This window comes from Castanea sativa, chromosome 8 (assembly GCF_040712315.1).
Source record: "Castanea sativa cultivar Marrone di Chiusa Pesio chromosome 8, ASM4071231v1".
NCBI classification, from domain to species: domain Eukaryota; kingdom Viridiplantae; phylum Streptophyta; class Magnoliopsida; order Fagales; family Fagaceae; genus Castanea; species Castanea sativa.
The window spans coordinates 6271658-6294759 of NC_134020.1; positions in this window are offsets into that span (position 1 = coordinate 6271658).

Sequence of the window (23102 nt, forward strand, 5' to 3'; positions counted from 1 at the left end):
CAAGAGATACAAAGTTTAGGAAACTTCATTTCATTGGCCATTCAGGGTACACAAGTACCAATGTACACAAACACACTATTTTTGTATTTTTCTGATTTTTCATTTTTTACTTATTTTTATTAATGAAAGCAAAATAAAACAAAACTGAAAAACGAAAAAAAAATTGAAAAACAAACAAACAAAAACATGTCAAACAAAGAAATGCATAAAAACTAAACTGTCTCAAAATAAGAAAACAAAACACACAAGTAATGCAAAAACAAAAACAAGAGGGGGAGAGAGAGAAAAAAAGTGACTAAATCACTTGGAGCCTTTTTCTTTCCACACCTTGGAAGAACATTTCCTTTTAGCGAACCCTTGAATCGGCTGAGAGGGGGAAGAATTGCAACTGTTCAAGTTCGTAAGGAACATGAGGGCCTTGAGGATATCTCCAAAAGGAGCAAGAGAGGATGGAAACTGACTCAGGTTTTCTGCTGAGACCATGTTGTTGCTCTATTGAATGGCTTGCCACTTGTAGCAATTTGGTTGAGTGTGTCCAGCTACTCCATAATGATGACAGAGATGCTGCTTCTTCTCTTTGAACTTTTGAGCATTACTCTTCTTAGCCCTAGGGTTTTTGATTTCTTTCTTAGCAGGCTTAGGGGGTGCTCCTAAGATAGATTTACCCTTGTCTATGTTCTCACTATCTATCACATTTTTAGTATCATTATTTCCAGATTCAATATTATTAGTAGGAGAAACAAAAACAGTAGTACTAGAGGAAGCAATATTAGGAGAAGAGAAATCATACCCTAAACCAATTCGATCGGAGGCTAATTTCTACATACTAAGCATCTCATCAAGCTTTGCACTTGAGCTCCTCTCCAACTGAGCTCTAACTTGGAACAGTTCCGCCTCAAGCTTCTTGGTTCTCTTAGCCAAGAAATTGTTTTCAAATCTCAGTGCTCCAATAGTCTGATTGGCTTCATCAAACCTTGTGGAGAGTTGTTCTCGTTCAAGCTCCACATCACTAAGCTTTTTGGTGGCCAACCTATACAACTTTTCATGCTTTTTAGAGACCTTATATAACTTTGCATAGGTAGTGTGAATGTCATCTTATTCATCCATCTTCTCAAATTTTGATTCCACCAAGTTTTCTTCTTCATCCACATCTTCTACAATCTCTTCAGTAGGATTGACAATGGCGGTGAAGGCATTTAGGATTCCGTCATCTTCATTGTCGGAATCATCCTCAGGTTCGGTTTCGCTTAAGGTAGCAGCAAGTGCCTTGCTCTTCTCGATGGACTTGAGATAAGTAGGGCACTCTTGTTTCATGTGACCAAATCCTTAACACCCGAAACACTTGGGTCCTGAAGGAACAGTGTACTGACTGCCATCCCTAGCATCCTTCTTCCCTTTGTCTTGGCTCTTAGACTGAGAAGAACTTAATTGCCTACGGTCTTTGTCGAAGCCCTTTGCATTTGCATTCTTCATGAACTTTTTGAACTGTCGGGTGATGTAGGACTTTATTTTAGAATCTTCATCATCTAAAGACTCATCCATGTCACTGCTCTCAGCCTTTAATGCCATGCTTTTGCCCTTATCTGACTTGCTAATCCTCGTCAAACCTAACTCATAGGTCTGCAGATTACCAACCAGCTCTATTAATGGAATTTTGTCAATATCCTTTGACTCCTCAATCGCTATGATCTTAGCATGGAATCTCTCGGGCAGAGATTTGAGCACTTTTCTCACAATCTTGGGTTCAAGAATGGTTTCCCCAAGATTAAATGCTGAGTTCACTATGTCCTTGAGCCTGAATTCATCAAACAACTCATCCTCTTCCATCTTGATCTCTTCAAAGCTTGTAGTAAGCCTCTAGAGCTTCGAATCCTTGACAGCCTTGGTTCCCTCATAGGTTGTCTAGAGAATGGTTCATGCTTCCTTTACAGTTTCAGTGGAGGATATCTTCTTGAACTCCTCATTTGTGACCGCAATGAATAAAGCATTCAATGCCCTGCTGTTGACATTTGCTGCCTTCATCTTTGCATCATCCCAGTCGGCCGACGCTTCCTTCGGCTTGGTCCAGCCTATCTCCGTAGCTTGCCACACCTTCTCATCTAAAAACTGCAAGAAAACTCTTATGTGTACTTTCCAGTATGCATAGTTAGTACCATCAAATAAAGGAGGTACAATAAGTGACTGTCTTCTACCATGACAAACAGGGGTCAATGGATCACACAGCTAAGATTAAAACCTAATCAGAGTGTGCTTGCTCTGATACTACTTGATAAGCCAAAAATGTATTGACCCATTGTGATGGATTAGTTGATAAATTACCCAAGTTTAATTAATTAATCATTCAATTTAACATGCAATGTACGTGGAAACACAAACAAATTACCAACTCATTAAATATGCTACAGAAAAATAAATTGACACGGTGATTTGTTTACAAATGGGGAAAACCTTCGAGGCAAAAACCCCACCGGGTGATTTTAAGGTCACCACTCCCTAGAATTTACTATTATCATAACAAACAGTTACAAGTAAAGGAATCCTAGTACCTTATACCAACCTATAGTTGAACCTTTACCCCAATACCCAATTGGGCTTGTTCTATACTGACAATCTCTCCTGGTATTGCAGGGCTCCCAATACATGACTAACCAACCTGATGCGTGGATCCCAGTACGCGACTTGATCACCAACTTGAGAAGAATGTTGGTTGCAAAGTTTTTCAGTTCATCAACCAATGAAGATTATGAAGTTGCTTGGTCACAAAACCCTATGGTGTACAAACACAGTAGCTTCTTCAAGAAGAACTAGGGCAAACTAGGTTTCCAGTCACACTTTTCTTTACACTTGTGGAATTGTACTCTTATGCAACTGTGCAACCTGTGACGGCCCTTAATCCTTATACATGTTTAGGGTTGTGAGAAAAGAAAGCCCAAACATACATTAACAGATTGGATGAAAATCAGCTCTGAAAAACTAAACTTCATAAATCTCGACAGATACCCTATCTGTCAAGCAGCTGTCAAGCCTCGGGCTGAAACAACTCTTTTAAACCTCGATGGATCCTAGCTGTCGAGCTTTAAATGAATAGCACTTCTTCACTTGTTTCTTGGACAAACTTGCATGGCTTTAACACTTGAACTGGAAGCCTTGTTTTTTGAAGCATTAAACACATCCTTGATCTACCCAAATACAAGTAAAGTGCGTTTTATAAAAGAATTAGCCAATTACATAAAATGTTGACATATGTTCCTAACATGAATCACATATGTCCTAACAAAAAAAAACATTCAACAACATACACCATCCAATGCATGTTCATACCAATGCATAACTTACCTTTACTTACCTTTCAGCAACACTGCACCTATGGCATTAATGCATGGACATGTGAATGAATGACATGGTATTTAAATAAGACATGAATAAAAACCCCTAATCTTGACTTATTAAATAAAAGCAAGCATACAAGATAGAGACTTATGTACTTATAAACATGTGAAAAGGGTTTAAACAGAGGTAAAACATGTGAAACAAGCAAACCAAACAACATAAGAAATTTGAATTTGGGTTTCTGGGCAAGTGCTTGCGTACATAGCCAAAGGCCTGCGTACGCAAGGTTTAATTTGCATACACACGCTCATGACATGTGTTCATGGGACTTGTTCAACAACCCTAACCCAAAAACACGAAACAGAAAATAGAACATAGAAGGAAACCCTAGTTCTACAAACCTAGCATGCTCAGAACATAAAAAGAACTATAAAACTAACCCAAGCAAACATGTATAAGCATAAATTAAGCAAGGAAACAAGATTAAAACAAAGAAGAAAGGCTAAAAAGAAAAAGAAAGGTTGAAACTTGATACCTCAAAAAAGAGTTCCAAGCTTTGGTTTTGACCATTCCCCTCAGTCAAATCTATCATAAGTCATTAAACAAGCGATAAGTAATGTTAAACTAAAAGGATTAGAGCCAGAAGAGGTCTCAATCAAATAGGTGTTTTATGAAAAACTCCCTTTTAATTCACTATTTTCTAGTGAATCTTAGGTTTTTCCCGTTGGATTTCTGTGTGTTTTGAAAATGTACCATGTAAGGCTTTATATAGTGGAAAAAATAGGGTTTAGAATGGCTCCCAAACGATGTGATATTCATTCCAAACCTTAGTCATTGTTGCAGAAAACTTGCATTTCTTGTGTTTCTAAAGCCCTAGCTACATATGTAGGAGAGTGCTTGTATACGCATGCTTTGGCCCACGTATGCAGCCGCAGCCGACGTACGTGGTCCGAAGGCCTCTTTTGTCATTTTATTTCCAAAATAGATTTTTTCTCATTTAAAATGTTATATTTTCCATTTTAACACTCCTTAAGTCAATTTGATATCTAATTAGGCTATAAACTGGCCTTGGGTCTTAAAGTTTGAGCATCATTGGGGAACAAGGGCATGAGTCCTAACTGGTACAAAATACAATGTCTACACAGGGAAGTGTACACAAAGAAACTAGTGCATGTATCACAGCAAAATTAGATAAATTAGTAGCAGTAGACATAGAGAAACAACATGCATATTACTACAAAAGTAAAGGGTTGAGTATATATCACTGCAAAAGTAAAGAAATGAGAGCAACTAGAAAAGCAGAATAACAAGTGTATTATTACAAAAAGTAGAGGTATTATAAAATAAAATAAAAAAAAGTAAAGAAACAAGTTTACATATCATCACAAAAGTAAAGGAAATGAGTATCACTACAAAAGTAGAACATCGCAAGTATCTAGCATTGAAGGAAATTTCAACAATCGAACCAAGTACCAACATAGAGGAATGATGAAGAAGAGAAGAATACACACATTATCATCATCGATAGCCTTTTTCAATATGGGATAGAAGGAATAAACGAGGTCAAGAATGGTCTCTTGTAGAGAAATCCCTTAAATAAGGGATAGGAGTAATAAAAGAGGTAAAAAATGGTCTCTTGTAGAGAAAACCCTTGAATGAGATAATAGACCCTTTAAATAGAGAGGTAAAAGTAATAATTGAGATCAAGAATGGTCTCTTGTAGAGAAAGCCCTTGAATAAGGGACAAAAATAGTAAAGGAGATTAAGAATGGTCTCCTATAGAGAATAGCCCTTGAATGGGGAAAGCAAACCTCTTAAATATGGGAAAATGTAATCGGGAAGATTAAGAATGGTATGCCATAAAATAACCTTTTGAATGGGGTAGTAGTCCCTTTGAATGACAGGAGTAACAATGAAAACCAAGAATGGTTTTTGTAGAAAAGCAATAGTAGAAAAATTACTTCCTTAAGAAACATCAAAGACAGAGAGAGAGAGAGAGAGAATATATATGAAGAAGAGGATGAGAAAGAAAAGAAAGAAAGAGTATGGTAGTGGAGAAAAAAAATTGAATGTTCAATTAGTGTGTAAAACACTAATGAATGTTTAGACTCCCAATTTTAACAATACCAATACAAGTTTATACACAAACAATATATGTGCGGAATGATGAATATATGTTACAACCAAATTGGTAAAACACTCTAAACCATAATTAATCATAAACACAACAACAATTAAAAGGTAAAGAGTAAGGGAAGAGAGATGCAAACACAAAGATAACATGGCGATGTGATATCAAAGAGGAAACCGAAGTACTCGACGAAAAACTTCTTCACCGCCCTCCAAGCGATCAAATGATCCACTAAAGAATATAGTTGGGATACATGAATAGCAGAAGACCCTCCAAGCCTAATCTACCCAATGCACCTAAGCCCTTCAAGCTTCTTGCTTCAATACGCCTAACCTTGTCTTCTTTAGCTTCCCGAATCCCACAATTAGCCCATTGCATCAACCAAATAAATTAGTCATCTCCGAACTGCTTCCCAAACACCAAAATACCTCCTCACTAATATGGGTATGGTGAAATATGGATTTGGAAAAATGTTCCTCTCAAGGATATGTCAATGGAGAGGGTGAGAGTAGAGGAATTTGGAGAATCAAGTGATGAAGATTGTGGATGAGTCAATCTTGTTTTTCTCTAAGGTTTCTCTCTCAAAATTCTCTCTGGAGACTCTCTACATTTCGTGGGTATATGGGTATTTATAGTAGTGTGGGTGGGGAATGTGAAAAAGTCAGTTTTCATCAATGAGGGCATTCTTACAACTCAGCCTCGCGACTAGAACGAGTCGCGAGTTTGAGTCGTGAGCTAACTGCATGGCCAGACTGTACATTTTTGTCCTGTAGTGCTCCAGCTGTCGCGACCCTTCAGTTCCCTGCATGCTTCACACGTGTGCCACTTTGGCGACTTGCCAGTCACGAGACTCCTTTGATTGTATACATCTTGATATTTCTTCACACCCTTTCACACACAACCCTTACATAATTCTCACCTAAATACAGGGTATCTAATTTATAAAATACAAGCAAATTTAACATGGAATAAAGCCAACACATAATTGAATAAATTCAACCTTACAAAAATTAATTCAAGAAGAGAAGAGAGGGTGAGAATATAGCTCTCCTACACCTTCAACAACATCACCAAAGGGGCCAACAACAGACTCATGCAAGTAGAAATCTTAATGACCCAGATGGAAATACAAAGGTGTTATAGAATAATGAGGATGTTCGCGGAAGATATGAATTGACAAAGCCAAAAGATAATTCAACATCAGCGGGTTCCTTTCCTTTGTGTCAAGAAGAAAATGCGTAGCACTTTTCCTGTCAAGAAAGTTTTAAGGAAGAAAGAGAGAAAGGATAAAGAAGAGACAAATGGAAGTAAACTGATGTGTAGGTTAGTGGGAAAGTAACAATGAAAAAAAGGAGAGTTTAAAAGAAGCAACCCATTAAATGAATCGGGGGCTCTTTTGAATAACAGACAGATCTGTTCATGGCAAAAGGGAAGAAAAAATAAGAAAAAATAAATTATGGAAGGGAAAATATGGGGATCACTGTTCAAAAAAAAAACCCTCGTGAAGGAAGATAAGTGAGATATTCGCATGTGAATTGTAAAACAACCCACATTCTCAAAGGGCTAATGTTGATGCCCAAAATTACAAACATTTTGGGTCAAGAAGTAAAGCCTAAGACCCAATGAATTTGGGCCTTAAGCAGTAGAGACTTTAAGTCCAATGTACATAATGACATCTTAGTAAACGTATACTAAGGGAAGGCATTTTGGTAATTGCATTCACACCTTATGGGAAATTAAATTAAGACACATGGACACATATGAGCCAAGTATCACACCCACCAAATTCCACTAGTTCCAAGCTTTCTTGTATAAAAGGAATAGAAGAATGGAGAAAATCCTAGATCTTTAGGCACTTTTATGGATAGAAAAGAGTTAGAGAAAGCTCAACACATGTCTTTTGTAGAAGCGACTTCTCAACAAATTGGGGCAAATTGGATCCAAAATCATTTTGATCCAATAATGAATATTTGGCCTATAAAGGCCTAAATCCTTAAGTATAAAAGGATTGGAGCAAGAGAAGCCAAACCAATCCCCAGTAAGAGACACGATGAAAGAAAACAAAAGTAGTAGCGGTAGACAACGCATGAAGGAGAAATAAGCCAAAATTAGAGAAAAGACAAGAGTAGAAAGTCAGGTGAGTAAGTTAAGGTTTGGGCTTTGCCCCTCTGTATCCCAACCATGCAAGGGGAGTAGGGCCCACAGCTAATGAGGTGCAAAGGGTGTGGTTTGGCGAAGGGGGGAAAGGACCTAGTTTGGTTATCTCGTCAAGACCACTTTTGGAAATATTCTTTGTTGGGAAAGCATCTTTCCCAAAAATGGGAAATAAGTAGGTGGGAACCATATGATGCATGCTAGAGGATGAGGACAAAGAGAATTAATGGAGACCTTTACCATTTTAGGGAAAGGAATGTGAGGTGGTTCCACGACCGAGTGGCATTTACCCAAAAGGAGAAGGCTATTTGTTGTAAGGAATAGACTGAAACTCCTTAGTGGGATTGAACACACTGGCACATGGTCAAGAGATAGTGTCCAATACGTTATGGGCATTGATTGAATACCTACAACAGACAAAATGGTTGGTAAAAATAAGGGTAAAAAAGGAAAAGAACCTAGATTGAGTAGTGGTATATTAGGAACAGTACCTATGAATATGGGAACAACAACAACATAATAACTAAGAAAATCTAAATAGCGAGTTGAAAGGGAAAGAAGGTAGAAAGAGGTAGAAAATGAAATTTGAGAGAAGAGAGAAAGTAGAGTATATATGTTAGGAGACAATAACATGCATCACTAGGAATCATTTCCCTCCCTCAGAAAAAACCAAAGCACACTCTTCGCAATCTCCAATGGATGACTACTCTGACTCACGTTCCAAATCACGCAACTTTGTAGCCTAATCGGTTAACAAGGTTATATGAGTTGGAGTTGAGCTCTCTTAGTCAACATCTTGTTGAGAATGTTTTTCTTTTGAGTCATGATTATACATGTAGAAACTTGAGCTCTCTTAGTCAACATCTTGTGTATGTGTGTGTGTGTATGGTGGTCCATTCCTAACCACCTTGAGCTATTAGGCCTGGACCCCCAATTTATTTTTACTCTGAGTTGGGCTTATCCCACAATGGAAGATCCTAAAAAGTGTTTGATTGCGTCCCTAATGGAATACTAGCTTCATTCTTGTTCTTAAATTATGAAATTTACATAGTACATGTTATCAATTGTGAGTGAAGTAGATCCGTTAATTTTCTACTGCATATATTTTGTATGCGATACAAACATGTATTTTTCCAACAACTGCATCACAGAACCTATGCATCAATGCATGATCATTCATATGCATGTTCATGGAACAAAGAAAAAATTGAAAACAAACCCTAATCTAACACATGAAGAACAAACAAGTAATCAAAGAAACAAAGATATATACATGTGGAACCAAGCTAGAACAAAGGCATATTAGACAAAAAAAAATACAGAAACAAAAGCAGAAAGGTTTAGATTAGGGTTTCTTAGCACGAGTATGCATGCGCATACATATGGCCTACATACACAGCCCAGTTGTATACGTATGCATACTAACCCTAACCCAAAAAGCAAGAACACAGCAGCACTGAAACCTTAAATCTAACAACCTAACATGCTTAAAACAAAGAAATAAAGAAAACCTTAACTAAACAAACATGTTATAGCATATTCAAACAACGGAAACAAGAATTAAAACAAGAAAAAGCTAAGAAAGTTTAGAACTTATACCTCAAAAACACAAAGCTCTTTAGCTTGATTTTGACTGTTCCCCTCAGTTAAATCTATTCATAATCAAACAAGCAAGTGATTAATAATCTTAAAACTCCAAGATCAAGGCCAGAAAATGCCTCAATCAGAAAAATATTGACTTGAGGATGTTTTGTTAAAACTCCCTCTTTGATTCACTATTTTTAGTGAATCTTATGGTTTTCCTTTGGATTTTCTTTGTGTTTTTGAAAGCTCCTATGTATGGCCTTATATAGTGAGAAAATAGGGGTTTGGAATGGCTCTAAACAATGTGGGATTCGTTACAAAATCCATCTTTAATGTAGAAAAAATTGCCTTTCATAGTTTCTCAAACCCTAACATGTGTACACATGCTCGTGTATGTGTACGCAGAGCTTGAGCATGCATGCACATACGCATGTATGCATACACATGCCCTAGGGTTTCCTTAGTCTTTATTTTCCAAAAATAGCTCATTATACTCATAAAAAGAGTTATATTTTTCCTAAAACATTTTCCTCAAGTCAATTTTAATCTGATTGGCCCTAAACCAACCTTGGGCTTTAGAATTTCAACATCATTAGGGAACGGGTCCCAAGTCATAAGGGGTACAAATTGCGGTGTCTACAGATGCCCCTCTTTTGATAGGTGAGCTCCGGTAATGGAATCAAAAGAATAAAAGGCAAAACATTTTGTTTCAATGTACGGCTTAGACGTAACCCACGCACATGGCAAACAACACTCATACATGGGGCAAGTTGCAACTCCACAGAGTTGCGTGAGATTCGTACGTCCGAAATCCCACCTTTGTTACTCGAGAAATGAGCAACAATAGGTTCACTATCCTAGAACCTATTTTGCCAATTGCAAGCAAAATGCGAGTGATTCACTATCCTAGAGTCATTAAAAAGGAAAAACAAACATGGCCAATGGCCGCAACAATCAACGAAACAAACAAGGTGCTCTTACGAGCTTAAAAGGGTATATATTTGTGGTGTCCATCTAGAGCTCTTTTCTTTCCTCCAAGTGACCACCCATGAAAGGGATATAATGTCACAAGAAAGCAATGTAGTTTGTTTTTACTTGTAATCATGTTTAAAGGAAAAAAGCAGAAAGTAATGAAAATCATACATGAGGTATTAGGAGAAACATAATGTATCAAAAAGTATAATAGGAACTATAGCAAATGTAGCATGGTAGATTGCAAACCAAAGTGTATAAGTCATACTGGACTTATCAAATAAGTCATAAGTGCTGAAGAAATAAATTGTATCATGAAGGGAAAGAAGGAAAGAAATAGACATAAAAAAAGCAATAAATCTACACCATAGTAACAAATGGATGAATAATCAAAGGCCTGAGATGAGAGTCTAGTTCTTAAAACAGCTAAGGCTAGTAACACCAGAAAGGAGATGCTCACGACGAGCCCCTAGGTCCGCCACCTCCTTCTTCAAGTTCTCGAAGCGGGTATTGATGGCATCAACAGCAGGTTGAATTTTTCGTATGAAGAAGGCTCGGGAAATCTCACGCAGGTGGTCTAGCAAAAACCCCACAAAAAATCAACGTGAATCAACTCCTAAACTGTAGCCATCCACAACAAGACCTTCTCGGCAGAAATAGTGTCCATGAAGTTATGCTCAATGTCATTCATCACACACCCCAGTAGCTTTAGTATGAATTGAGGATACATACCCATGGCCTTGACCCTCTACTCATCATCAATGGCCTTATCAGAGTTAGAAACCTATGTCCTCACAACTGGCTCTTCATCGGCATCCTCAAAGACCTCTTTAGACCCCTCGTCAGAGGAAAGTCTGCGTCAAGGCCCCAATTGGTAGAGCTAGGAATAGAGGATAGGGTGATGACCAATGAAGACCCATCCTTCACAGCCTGTGAAAGAGTAGCAAAGATCGCTAGCTGAAATAGCAGGTGGAGGAGTAGCAGGAGAAGTGCTCTCGATCTGGGATGCACCTACGGGAATGGCTTCCTTTTGGGGAGTAGGGATCTCGGCAGAAACAGGGGCAGACTCCCCAATGAAAACTCCCTCAGTCGAGGCACCCTCCTCGATGGGAACAAACTCAAGTGGAGGAACCAGGGCCTTAACAGGAACTCCTTGGGTAGTTGTAGCAATGGCAGAAGCCATGGGCTTGACAGCAGCATCCGCACCATCAAAGAATCCCTCTATGGGCATATTAGTGGTAACTGGAGCCTCTTTGCTTGTAGGATGGTAAACGGAAATGGGCTTGGAATCCATCTAAAGGAAAGACATCGAAGCAAGAAAAAGGGTGAACAGACAAAAATAGGGATACATGCACAAATAAGGAAAGGCAAAAAGGGGAAAGGAATGTATCTTAACCTTGAGCTCATCAAGTAATATAAGGCAGGCAGCAGAAGTGTCCTCCTTGTAATTAGACTACCAAATGAAGGGAAAACACGTGCACAAAGTTAGTTGCAAGAAAGCCCAATAAATAACTAAAATAAAGAAGATGTAAAATTTTGAGATAACATGCTCTCCTTTCGGTAGTGGCAGACGAGGCTAGAGGAGTTGTCTTCCTCTCACTACCATGAGTCCTACTGGAAGGAGGAGAATCCATAGATGGCTACAATGTGGGAGGCCTAGACCTGGCTGCAGTAGAACACCTGGTGGAACGAGTCCTAGCAGAAAGAGGGGGAGAGCTCATAAGGACTATGTTGCCAATAGGGGGTAGGCCTTCCTTGTACAGGACAATGTCAGAACAAGTCTCAAAGGAGTCATCACCTTTCTTGGCAAACTAAAATTTAGTGGTTCGAAACACAGAGCCTTTCTTTATTAGTGCAGGATGGTTCACAACCTTCACCTTCTTTTCCCAACCAAGAAGGAACTCACTAACATACCAATGCCACCCCTGCTCCTTCTCCTACCACTCAAATATGGCTAACCTACTCTACTTCCTAGCATATGCCACCACTGATTTGGTGGGAAGCAACAACCGTGGGTTTGTAGAGATAGTGGCATGAAGACCCTAAGGGAGAATGAGAGAAAACCCACGGCCACCCAACAACTACTGACCAAAAGAAATCATCACTGCCTACCAATAACCATGCATCTGGGCAGTACATAGACCCACTCTCTAGGAACTCAGAATAGTGACTGCTATAAAAAGCTTTCTCCAAAACTCTAAAGCACTAGGGTGCATGAAAGGGCGAACCAAGATCAAAGTGAAATTAAAGTGAAATCATTAGGTATGACCTGATCAAGCCCAAATTGCCTCCTCACCCTATAGACCGAATAGTGTACATATCAGATACCCTCTTCAGCTAGGTAAGGCAACCACCCAACATTGATGATTGCCAAGTAATCCCTCTCTCATCAAAGGCTGTCAAAAGGGTAGTGATCCCAACAGTGGCCATGAAAGGGCCTATCACTGAATCAGGACAACTGAACCCATTACCCAGGTTCCTATAAGACCTCCATGAAAAACCCACCTTTTTGTCAAAAAAACTCCACGGTAGGATGCCCAAATGGCTTCAACCCAGCCCAATAGTATGCCAAAGGAAACTTAGTAACAAAGCGACTACAAAATTAGTAATTACCTTGGGGCAAGATTGCTACTTCTCCTTAGCATGGCAGACTGGCTTGGCTAGATGCCTTGCACAACGCTCCCAAAGAAGGTGCTACAGTATGGTGTTGTGGGCAAAAGAAGTAACTATAAGGCAAGAACCTACCTGTCTCTCATCACTTTGTATGATGTCTAACTAAACATATATATGACCCAAGAACATAGGGGCCAATCGCAAACTCACTCTAGCAAAAATCTTTATGGCTAACTGAAAATAAAAAGGCTTTATAGCAAAGTGTGGGTGCGAACCAAAGACAAACTTACAGAGCCAAAACATGACAAAGGCGGCATAAAGGACAGTAGTGGAAGCCTCTGAGAAAGCCCCAACCCAATGGGATAGCTTCACTTTCCTACTAACCCCCTTCTTCAACTTGGCCTCCATGGCCTCCTCCTCGGTAGAAAGCTCAATGTCGTTGGGTTCTGTGTCACCAAGGATAGGTAATAGCAATTAATTGGCCACATCCTCTATGGTCACGATGATCTCACTGCATGAAAGAAAGAAAGTGTGGGTGGTGTTATACCACCGATGAATCAAAGCAGAGATTGAATAGGTCGTGATAGTTGTACAAACATTGGGAGGAACCTGTAGCCTTCAACATGCCGGCCCGCTAAAGTGCCTTCATAAAACCCACATCGGATAGCTCTGTGTCTACCCACTCCTTTAAACCCAAAGATGTGCCCGACCCAAACTCAAAGAGAATGGGCACAAGCAATGTGGTTCCTTGGCGGATGTCAAGGTCCGGAATGGAGGATGCCAAGGAAGCCCAAGAAACTTCAGAATCATGCCGCTTAAGGGAAAGCCACACACGGCCTAGCATAGGTGGTGAATAGTCACTAGACACCACTGGGAAGTGGATGCGAGTGTCATACCATAGGCCAATGAGAGGATGACACTCACTACCTAGGTCACGACCCCCTTCCTCCTCCTTAAAATGGTCAAATTCAAAATGGAGAGCCTCTCCACCTGCAATCTTAACGAGCGAATCATCAGTGGCAACATCTTTTCCTTTACAGTAGGAAGAACTCTCACCCTTTGCCGGTGACATAGTGGAAGAATTAAGTGATAAAGGTAACGAGTAAAGAAATTTGGGGAAGATGAGATGGTGAAGGGGATAATAGAGAAAAGGAAGATTGTGAGAGAGTTGAGGAACGCGTGAGAAAAAAGAAAATGAAAAGGTTGAGACAAATAAAAACGCTATCAAGGGAAGCGATAGTCCAACCATCAAAAGAAGCATCGTATTAAATGAAGTGGAGGTTGTGTTTCAGAATAACTAGTAAACTAGGAAATTTGAAAACACAAGCCTGTTCATGGCAGAAAAGAGAGCAAGGTGGGGTCTGAATTGTGAGAGCAATACATATGCTCAAGGGGCTGAATGTTGATGCCCATTTTCTATGAAAGGCCCAATAATAGAAGAAGCCCAATAATAAGGGAAATGGAAAGAAAAAGAAATAAGAATGGTAAAAGCAAGTTAGTAAATCCAATAGACCAACATGACAGGCATAACAGCCATCAAGCCCATGGGAAGAATAAGAAGTAAAGATAAAGTAAGCAAGCTGAGGAAACCCAAGAAAAGAGGTAGCAAGCCCAATTGGCCAACATGGCAGGAATAACAGTGAAAGTTCAATTAGTGTGTAAAACACTAATGAATGTTTAGACCCCCAATTTTTAATTAAACCAACACAAGCTTATACACAAACAATATATGTGCGGAATGATGAATATAAGCTAAACCCAAATTGGTAAAACACTCTAAACCATAATTAATCACAAACACAGCAGCAATTAAAAGGTAAAGAGTAAGGAAAGAGAGATGCAAACACAAGGATAACACCGGCACGTGTTGCCGAAGAGAAAACCGAAGAACTCGGTGAAAAACCTCTCCACCGCCCTCTAAACGGTGAAATGATCCACTAGAGAATAAAGTTGGAGTACAAGAATAACAAATGACCTTCCAAGCCTAGTCTACCCAATGTACTTGAGCCCTCCAAGCTCCTTCTACCAACTGGTTAAGCCTAACTGTCTCTTCCCTAGCGTTCTAGATCCCGCAATAAGCTCCATATTGCATCCGCCATCCTTGGCATCTTCCAATGCTTCCCAAGCTCCAGAAACACTCTTAACACTCTAAATGGGTGTGGGTAGTGTTTGGGTACAAATCTCCTCTCAATGGGTATAATAGTGGGAGAGGGAATAAGAAGAGACTACAAAGATTTCTCCCTAAGAATGAGTCTCTTAGGGTTTTTCTCTCAATAAGCTCCTTTTTCAGCACATTACATTTCATGGGTATAAGAGTATTTATAGTGGAGTATGAGATGGAATATGAAAAGTCAGTTTTCAACAAAACAGGGCATTCTGGCGACTCGGCCTCGCGACTGGAACGTGTCACTAGTTTGAGTCACAAGTTAACGGCCAAGCTGGACTGTACTTTTTTTCCTGTAGCGCTCCAACTGCCGTGACCCTTCAACTTTCGGCATGCTTCACACGTGTGGCACTTGGCGACTTGCCAGTCACGAGTCAGTCACGAGATCCAGTCGCGTGACTCCTCTTGAATGCACACAACTTGAGTTTCTTCACAGTCTCTTACACACAGTCCTTACATTATCCCCACCTAAATACAGGGTTTCTACATGCTGAATTACAAGAAAAATTGGTACGGAATAAAGCCAACACATGGTTGATTAAATTCAACGTTACAATCTCCCCCTTTGCTATTCCATGACAAAACACCTTAAAACAGACTCTAGACTTAAACGTGAGTTTGGGAACAATGGCAAAACTCACTCACACCTAAATCTAGAAGCTGTGATGCACTTGGAACATATATACCTGTAACCTGAAACACTTGCACAAAACACATTAAACCCTCAAGGTAAAGCAAGTAATAAAAGGACAAGTATAATGTAACAAGTAAATTACAATCGAGTAATCATGATGTGAAACATATGAGCAACTTGATCATACACCAAAACAGACATATAGAAATTACTATAATGATCACATAGCAAAGTAAATGATCATCTGAACATGCAATCAATAAAGCACAATAGCATAAGGATGCATGCATGTCCAACACAAACACGATGCAATGAGAACAACAAAGTATAGATACTAAACATAACTCAAAGTAACATAAAGTAAACAAGAAAACAAACATAAAGAAAAACATACAAAACAGAGTTTTCTTATTAACACAATGCCTTCTCTCCCTTGGTATATGCATCTCCCCTATGGAATATCTCTCCCTGTACAAATGTGCACAAGAAATAGAATTTCTCCTCTTAAGAATGTGCACAAGTGTCATATAGAAATGACAAAACTCTCCGGTATACTACTCTAGAGTATACTCTCCCCCTTTTTGACACGAATAGACAAAGGGTCAAAGAGAAATAAGGGCAAGAGATAAAGGTATGAATAAGGAGAATGATGCATGAGGGGTGCAAGATGAATGAGAAATGAAGCTCAAACAAAAGACAAAACAAAAAGCTACAAAGCATAAGGTAAACATGACATACATGCTAGGATGAAGAAACAAGGTATAGGCCAATGCATGACAAGGGTAGCAAAGATGTGTGCAAGAGGTGGCTATGTGCAATGCATGACCAAAGCATGGAAAATGCACATGTAGGGCAAGGTGTGTTAAATACACAACCAATGAACCAAACATGTTCCTAATGAGGAAACATGAGAATCCCCAAAGTTTGGTACTCATCGAAGTCCAACCAAGTGAGAAAATGCCTAAGAGGCATTTTATCAAACACCTAGCGTGCACACTATGAACAACAATGTAAAACAATGCATGAACCTCATGAAATCCACTCTTAATACATGTTCTTTTTGCCACAAGGGGCCAACATCCAAAGAAAATCATCAAAAGAAACCAATCCCATACAAAATTTGATAAAAACTAAGTTTTCCCAACCCCTATGATGAAAATCCCAACCAAGAGCACAAAATTCTCCAAAACAAAATCTAAGGATCAAAATCAATGAAAAGAGTTTAGAATTACCTTAGAGATGTTAATGGAATGAAAAACCATTCAAATTGATTGGGTTTGATGTAAAAATATTGAAAGAGGGGTTTAAGAGAGGATGTGAGAGATTTAAAATAGGTTTCCCACTAAAAGCTCTTTAAAAAGCAGTTTCTGGGTGTTTCGCGACTGGCAAGTCGCAAGATGAGTCGCGAAGATTTTCGTGAGTCGTGAGTGAGTCGCAAAAGCTTCTGGATGAACTTGCGACTTGCAAGTAGCCAAAACTCACTACTCACGAGAGTAGCCAGAACGAGTAGACAAAAATTCTAACACCTGTTTTTCAACACAAAACTTGCTTAAAACAATGAAAAAAAAAAGTAAGCATTAAAAATGAAAACAAAGAGTGATAAAAATCACTTCCAAATACATATAAAATTATCAAAAATCTTTTTGGTTTGATCCATATATAGATGAGCACACACACATCACATTTAAACAAGTACAATCGAACAAATGAATAAGGTATTCATTGAACATTAGGCATGTGTGTTGTGTGTTTGTGTACCAAATGTGGAATAGTCCTTAGTCTAGAGTGAAACTTCAATGATCAATTCAATCAAGTCATACACAACTAGTACTAAGTCAAGTGGTCTATCTCAATTATAGAAATGAACATATATAACCTCCCACAAGAAAATGATTATATATCTTTGAAGCTTTTTATTTAGCTTCTTATAATTCATAATATTTGATCATTTTTTATCTTTACATCTCTTTTTGAGATCAATACCTGAAATTTTTGATATTTCAATTTGATGAACAAGCCTTTCGCTTTTAGGCACCATACATTTTAAATACATGTCGCTTTACCTTTTTCCTAGTCAAATACTAGTTTGTGTGACGACTTTTTCAGCTCATTATCTCTTTTCAAGATTTGACATTTGTTGAGCTCTTAAGCAAAAAAATGAGTGGGAAGAGATATAGGCACAAGTCTATGCATGTATCACAACCAACATGACTATTGACTAATCATTCATGACAAGCTTAAAGATCGATTTACAGTAATCACAAATAGATGTCAAGATTTTTCCCACAAAGATAGATGTGCATACATAACAAGCTAAGCTCATAAATGCACTAAGCCATTTGTACGAAGGTACTAGGCCAAACACACATGTGAGATGTGCTCAAATATATACAATCAAACTTTTTGAATTTTTCACTTTTTATGTGGTTTTGGATTTTTTACTCACACAAAACTAAAACATAAAAGTAAGATCAAAACAAAAACAATGCATATAAAGAAATGCAAGATGCACAAAATGCATGAACATATGACATTCAACGCATGAAGGGTCCTACAAAGATCGAAAGAATTATATCAAGGACAAAAAGAGCAAAAGCTCAAACATAGGAACCCTTCCTCATCCAAACGGAACAACTGTTTGGAATGAGTGTCTCATGAGAAGAGAGATGAGGGTTGGAAGAATGAGAATCGGAGATGCACATAGACAATGAGTTAAGAGCATTAAACACTTTCTTTAACAACATGCTATTTTCACTCAATTTCAGTTTACCATTTTTAGCACAACTTCCAAGAAGCTCAAGTTTTCCTTTTCTTTTAATCCTTTTAAGAGCATGAAACTTAAAGCAATAAGGTCTTAGATGACCAAAAGCACCAAATGGTGACAAACAATGTGTTTAGGTCCACTAGGCTTTTTGGGAAGGGAACTAGCAACATTGTTTTATTCTCTCTTCAACTTATGACATTGAGGTCTTATATGACTAATCACACCACAATGGTGGCAAGTTGGAACAAACTTAAATCCATCCAATACCTTAGGTTGAGACCTAGACGGAAGCTTTGACTTAAGAGCCTTTCTCTCCACCTTTTGATTTCTTTTGTGTGGAGGAATGTTCATCGATTTGTCCTTTGAGGTAGAACATACAATAGACACAAATTCGGGTGCCACAACATGATTGCAACAAATATTTTCATCCTTATTAGCAATAGGTTCAGCAATCAAACACTTGGCATGCATCTTGAGAGATTCGTTTACACATTTTAGCTCATCAACAAGTTTGTTAGACAAAACAAGTTTAGCATCCAAGTCCATATTCAAACATTCAAACTCTTTCAGCTTTTCAAGAGAATTTCAGCAAGTTTCTTATATTTCTTAACCAATTTATTAGATTCATTGAGCTTAGCAATCAAATCATCCTTTTCACAAAATAACTTGCTCAAATTCTTATGAAACTTCTTAGCATTTCTCTTCAAGAGTTTGATGTTAGAAATATCAACAACACCCAAAGATTCATGTAACATAGCATCACAATCATAAGGATTATCACTCATAGAGGCATTTTCACAAACACATGGCATATTACATTCATTAACATCCATAGAAGCATACAAAGTACTATCCATGACAATAAATACAAGGGGTCAAGGATCACACTTAGGTAATGAAACCACACAAGTGTACCCGCTCTGATACCAATTGAAAGTATAATTAGTGTGTAAAACATTAATGAATATTTAGACCCCCAATTTCAAAATTACCAACACAAGCTTATATACAAACAATATATGTGTGGAATGATGAATATAAGCTAAACCCAAATTGGTAAAACACTCTAAACCATAATTAGTCACAAACATGAAAGCAATTAAAAGGTAAAGAGTAAGGGAAGAGAGATGCAAACACAAGGATGACACCGGCACATGTTATCGAAGAGGAAACCGAAGAACTCGGCGAAAAACCTCTCTGCCACCCTCCAAGTGGTAAAATGATCCACTAGAGAATAAGTTAGAGTACACAAATAACAAAAAACCCTCCAAGCCTAGTTTACCCAATGTACTTGAGCCCTCCAAGCTCCTCTACCAACTAGTTAAGCCTAACCATATCTTCTCTAACTTTCCAGATCCCACAATAAGCTCCATATTGCCTCTGCCATCCTTGGCATCTTCCAATGCTTCCCAAGCTCCAAAAATACTCTTAACACTCTAAATAGGTGTGGGTAATGTTTGGGTACAAATCTCCTCTCAATAGGTATAACAATGGGAGAGGGAATGAAAAGAGACTACAAAGATTTCTCTCTAAGAATGAGTAGCTCTCTCTAATAGGGTGGGTGTGTTGTAGAAACCTCTCCTAGGGTTTTTCTCTCAATAAGCTCCCTTTTCTACACATTACATTTCATGTGTATAAGGGTATTTATAATAGAGTATGAGATGGAATGTGAAAATTCAGTTTTTAGCAACACAGGGCATTCTAGCGACTCAGCCTCGCGATTGGAATGAATTGCGAGTTAACTGCCGGGCCACACTGTACTTTTTGTCTTGTAGTACTCCAACTGTCATGACCCTTTAGCTTCTTGCATGCTTCACACCTGTGGCACTTTGGCAACTTGCCTATCGCGAGATCTAGTCGTGAGACTCCTCTTAGATGCACATAACTCCTCTTGCCACCGCATGGTTGATTAAATTCAACCTTACAAACAACTAGCAGTCCCATGAGAAGAATAAGAGGTAAAGATGAAGTAAGCAGGCCGAGGAAGCCCAAGAAAAGAGGTAGCAAGCCCAATGGGCCAACATGACAGGAATAACTGCCAACGGGACCATGGAAAGAATAAGAGGTAAAAATGAAGTAAGTGGGCCGGGGAAGCCTAAGAAAAGAGGTGGCAAGCCCAATGGGCCAACATGGCAGGAATAACATCTGGCAGGCCCATGGAAAGAATAAGATGTAAAAATGAGGTAAGTAGGCTGGGGAAGCCCAAGGAAAGAGATAATAAGTCCAATGGGCCAACCTAGCCAATAGGCCCATGGGATGGAAGAGGAATGGCGGGAATAGGAACCTAATGGGCTATACAGGCAAAAGCCCATGTCTAGGCAATGCCCATTCCACGGAGAAATGAAAAAGGGTACTGCAAACCCAAAAGCCCACACATGCGTCATGTTGCAGTAGACAAACATTACCTAGTACGCATGGCTGATAAATACGGTGTAGGAGCTACAGAAATGGCATGAGAATGAAAGACAAACTTAGACAGTAGTGGCACTCGCACAAGGCCCAAGGCACCACTTACGTGTACCTAGCCAATACATGGGAGGTAGGTCCTCGGTCAAGGGATTCAAGGGGTGTGCTTTGGTAGTGGGGAGAAAAGAAATCCATTATGGGGTTCCTGTCGAGACTCCTTTTGAGAAAATGCTTTGTTGGGATGGCATTTCTCCCAAATGAGGTAAACACAAGCTGGGACCACTTGATGCATGCCATAAGAGGTAGGTATAGAGAGCCCCCAACCCTTATCTGTTAAGGAAAGGCAAGGTAGTGAGCGAGAGAGAAACAAAACAAGAACTTTTTTCTAGAAATGGGGAGTGGTGTGGCAAGCACCCTCTGAGTAGAGGTAATGGCCAAGCAACCAGCAGATTAGTAGGTAATCTTGGAAAGATGCCAAAAATGGTGGGTACATCCTTAGGGACAAAAAGGGAGAAATTCCATAAATTTAAGCAAGTATAAATGGGATAGAGGTAACTATGAACAAGGGGATGAGCAGAAGGAAGGAGGAGTCACGAAAGGTAGATAGAAAACACCCAGAGAAAAGAGAAAATAAACTTAAAAGAAAACAAGAAAATCAAGTGGTAAGGTAGAGAAATTATGGCAAAAATAGGGGCATACATCAATAGATCGACTTTTCTCTCCCTTTGACATTCCCACTCTCTTGAACCCATAATCTAGAACACAAAACCATTTAGGCCCTCTTACAATCACAAGTAATTACTGTAGAAGAAACTTTCATTGAGGTTACCTACATTAGAAATTGGTTCTCTTTTTGGACCCTTTCTTGCCAAACAACCCAACCCAAGGTTGGGGAAGACGAAGCTACCTTCGTTGCATCACTGGACATCCTATTATAGCCTCCTTTTAGTTTATATTGACAGTATTAACATTACTAGTTTTGTTTTAGCATGACATGCCCTGCTGTAGCATTCCCTTTTCTATTCTATTTGTTGTATCAGTTGTTTTGTTGTAACTCTGTTTATTTTACTAACGGCGGCGTTAGTTGTCTATTGTAACTCCCTTTAACTTGTTTTACCATAATATTCTGTTGTAGTATATTTCTGTTGTAACAGCCATCCAGCCATAACCACGCCTTGCATTCAATCTCGCGGTGCTCTCCATGGCTTGTCTCAATATTAGGTGAGCCCAATCTGTGCACAAGCTGGCCTACGGTGCAACCCAAATTAGGTCAGTCCCAACTCCCTTATCCTGCATTCACATGCCTTAGTACGGCAGAAAGGCAAAGGCCTAGACTTACAAAAGGCCCCCACAAAATTGAAGTCTGTGACTTTTTGTTGACCTCTCTAAAGCTTGCCATATAAGCTTTTGAGATCTCACAATTTTTCACATCATTTTTTAAAACATAATTATTTAGCTTTTTTTTAACTACATAAGCATAACACACGTTCCCTAAAAATATTTCTCAAAAAAAAAACGTCCACTAAAAAAAACGTCATAACACACGACAGCTTTGAAAAAAAAAAAAAAAAAAAAAAAAAAAAAAAAAAAAAAAACCGACTAGCTTCTCAAGCAATGGTTTCAGCCATTCATACTCTCTCTTTCTTCTCCTTCTCCAATTTGCTACACCTGAGAAATCAAATCAAGGTTAGCTTTTTCTATTTGCTATTTTTTTTTTTTTATTGATTCCTAGGGTTTAGTTCGATAAACCTTAGCAATTTACGTATCTGTGTAACCGGCAATACATATTTATATGTGGTGCAAAGTGTTGAATAATATTAGATTGGAAATTGAATTCGGTTGGACATGCTTCAATGATAGCAAACCTAAATCTTGCAATCAAGTTTTGATGTTTGTTTACCATGTGCTATATGTAACCTGATTGTATTAATGTTGTTATATGATGAAAATTTATGTATTATAAATCTTTTTTTTTTTTTGAGAATCATGTATTATAAATCAATTATTCATTTTTTTAATCATTGATTTGTGCCCTTTGTTATAGATTCAGTTTTGCAAAGCACTATGGATTTCACCAATATCTCTTTTACTATGGATTTTCGTTTGTTGAGTGAAAGCTTAAGTCATTGGCAGCATGGAGGAGGTTTTATATTGTGAGTTTTCGAAGATAGAAGTTCAATAGTTGCTTTGGGCATATGAGGACAACCAAAGCTGCAATCAACATAAATTGCGAATCAATCTTATGAGATGATGTTAACAATTATAACATACTATATGAATTTTGGTATAGCTACGCTTCCATGGCAACTTTTCTTAACAATTTTTTATTTTTGTTAATTTGTTAATAATT